Below are 3,819 nucleotides of genomic sequence, written 5' to 3' on the forward strand. Positions count from 1 at the left end.
TCAAATTCTTAATGTCCCGAGTTCGTCATTCCCAACAGTGGAGAGTGTTCCTGCAAAGACTCCGACACTCAAATTAGCATGGGTCGCAAGAGGAACTAAGTTAGAGATCATATATACCTGAGTGCACGTATTTAGAATAGTACATATATTATGGGATTGTATGATGTTACAAGTTTCTTTTATATGGCTGCTTTTTTCATGAGCTACTCATCATAATAAGTTAATTGATGATGTCTTATTGTGGTCTCTCTTCATATGATGTTCTTAAGTTTATATATAGTTATTGTTGTAACATTTTTCTATTTAATACTAGAATGATGGTTACAATGTAACAATTAACCTCATAAAATTGACACTACAAGAAAAACATTGAATAACGTCGGATTTATCGTTAGATTAATCAAATAAATCTGTCACTAAGTACATTACTGTCGGCCTGTAGTTGACGGTATAAACGGCGTCGAAAATCCCTTACCTGCGGATTTTTAATCTAACGCTAATTACCATCAGATTTTCGTCGGTGTTTTCAATGGATTGTCGAGCATGGATTGATGATTACCGTCGGATTAATTCCACGATAACTTTGGCACCATTTGAAGCGAAATGGTGCCAAAATATATTATCGGATTAATCCGACGGTACATCCGCCAGTAAATTTTTTTGTTTTTTTGTACGTAGTTTGGCCACAACTAACAATCAAATGAAATTAAAACTCTTGTTAATGAAATTGTTATAAAAAATCTAAAATTAACAGAAATCAACAAATTATTTTATTAAAAATAAATGGTATAAATACAATAAAATGTCAAAGAAGTAGAAAAATGTGCCCTAAACAAAATAAAAATGCATCAAACCCTAACCCTTACAGATCCTGATAATCATCGTCATCATCGTCAATGGCGGTATCGTGGTCCCCCTGCTGAGGCGGTAGAGTAGGTGCTGCTATCGGTGGCCCACCAGCAGCGTTGTCGGGGTAACCAGCAGCACCGCTGGTAGTAACAGCGCCACTGCCTTTAGCGCGTATTTGCTGGCTATACTCCTCCATCTGTTGTTGCAGCCGCTCGAGCTGCTCCAGCTTTTCCGTCAGGTCTAAACTGGCGGAAACGCGTGCACCTCTGCTCAAATTGCTCCTGATGCTGGCGAAACTCCTGTGTTAGCTTCTGCACCTCCTCCCTCGGGACGATAACCAAATTGGGTTCTTATCGCCCGCTTTTAAAACTAGCACTCTCTGGTCTCAGTCAAGATCTGCGTGTTGGTCAGCCATGGATAGTCATACATGTACTTAATAACCTCCGATATCCCCTGTGTGTAAGTATTGTGGTTTGGTACAAACTTGTCACAGAACAAACTGCACAGTAATAATCACATAAGATAAGCAAACTTAACATAGACAAACTAAAGATAAACAAAATATTATAAAATTGAACTCATGACTACATGACATCGGATCAAATTCTCAGCCGGATGATGGGCGGTGGTAGAGGAATATCTTGCTCGGAAGCATTGGAGGTATCACCCATCGCAAGCTCTATCGACGGAGTCGCTGCATCTATCGGGAGGCACAGCAGACGGAGGCACCCAGTTCGGATTCGGAACCATGATAAATTGTTGTCTCGACAGACTCGCCTGTGATGCCACAGGAGTCGACGGGGTAGCCGGGATAAAAGGTAATGATTGGGCAACTTTGGGAGATTTGATGGCAGCCCGCCCTCTACCACAATCACATGATGACTCACTGGACCTACCTCTATTACCTATCGTCACGTCTGTACAGTAAATATATTAGTATTATATTAATATTATAAAAAATTAATACTAATAAATAACAACATAAGAAAAAAAAAGCATTAACTTTAAGTATTAGAATGAATAAGTGTTTTCACCAAGTAAATTTATTAAACATTTATCTTAAACTCTTATTCTTGATTTGTCTTTTTATTGAATTATTAGCCGTTTATATAAATTAAATGCATGCAACTCAGGTTCATGATAGTTTCAGTAATGTATGTTTGTTTCTTTTTTTTTTTTTTTTTACTTTGAATGTGGATTTTATTGGATACAGCATTATCTTGGCTTAGTTGTAATTTGAGTTAGTTTTGTTTAAATCTCAATTTTCTTCGCTCTTATACATTAACTATTGTTTAACATGCATTCACCAACTAATAACATTCAACCAAGTTGGGTTGGTCTAGTGGTTAGTTCACTAGTCTGCTTAAGCAAGTGTCGAAAGTTTGAATTCCACCTTGTGCATGCAGCGACCCATTGGCCAGCGGCAAACCCTTAAATGGAGTTCAATACCGCAACGAATTAGTTCTTAACCTGCCGAATTGGGAAATACAATGGAAAACAAAAAAAAACTAATAACATTCATTTTTGTCATTTATACATCAAATTGAATCAAAGCATACACTTTTATGATTTTAGATGAGGTTATAAAATAAAAAATAATAAATATAAAATGATATGTTTTATCAAAGTATATATTAATTAATAACTATACTAATTCTCAAGCCTCATGCACAGCTGTACTACAATTAAAACAGTCTACTTTTCAGTAAAAATAACCTTAACACAGGAATTTTAGAATTATTCAAACAATCAAAATAATTCCAACATTTAAACAGGTAAGAGTTAAACATCATTCAGACAATTCTAGAATCACAATTCAACAAAATTGGTATTGGAACAGTGAATTTCTACACAATCAAACAAGTTTCAACCAATCTCGACAGCAATTTTTAGCAACTTCATCAACAACTCAAAAGAATTCTAAACACTTTTAGCTAAAATCAGAATTCAATAAACCAAACTAACTTATCATAACTACCTAAAATCCACTAAACAACAAATTAATCTAACTAATTAACTACTAAAGTCAAACTAACTAAATAAAATTAAACTTAACTAAACATAAATTAGAAAGAATTTTAATCAAGAACCTGAAAGAGGAGGGGTGTGATGTGGCAGGAACAGAGAAAGGAGAACGAGGCAGTTGGAAGTGGCGGCGGTCTTTCCAGCAATAGCAGGGCAGGGCAGCAGCGGAGGCGGTTGGAGAAGCGACGACAGGAGTGGCAGTAGGGGCTAGAGAGAGATTGGGAGGTGAGAGATTAGAGAGAGAGGAAGTTTAGAGAGAGAAGAAGAATTCAAAATGAAGGGGGAGGGGTTCGCGGTTTCAATTTAGGACACCATTACTGTCGGGTTTATCAGCAGATATTTTCGACGGTAACGTAGTTCGGATCACCAAAACACAGCGTTTTCATTAAACGTGTTTACCATCGGATTAAATCTGACGCTATAGTTGGCGCGAATTTGTCATGATTTCCTGCCAAAAATTACCGGAGATTTTACCGTCGGAAGTCACTATTCATCGGTAATTATTTGGCATGGCAAATTTCTCATCAAATTCGTTGCTGAATCTGACGCTAAAGACAACGGTAATCGTCACCGCTAAATCAGACGGTACTCAACATTTTTCTTGTAGTGTGAGTTATTAGGCATTAGGATGAGTTATGAGGAGTTAGTGTCCTCTTTGTAACATATTCTTTGATAGGGGTGTTCGCGGTGCGGTTGGATCGATTTTGAATAAAAAATTCATCCAATCCGAATACTAATTTTACTTGTGGTGTGGTTTGGATTGGATTGGATTTGTGCTTTTACAAATAAAATATATATATAACAAGTCTCAATATCAAATTTTAAATAACTAACAATGACATAACAAGTCTCAATAATATTTTGAAAGACCAACAATAATATAAAAATAGAATTAAAATTATAAGTTAATTAAAATAAATAAATAAATTAATTTTTGATCATAAG

This window comes from Arachis ipaensis, chromosome B06 (assembly GCF_000816755.2).
Source record: "Arachis ipaensis cultivar K30076 chromosome B06, Araip1.1, whole genome shotgun sequence".
Classification (NCBI taxonomy): Eukaryota; Viridiplantae; Streptophyta; class Magnoliopsida; order Fabales; family Fabaceae; genus Arachis; species Arachis ipaensis.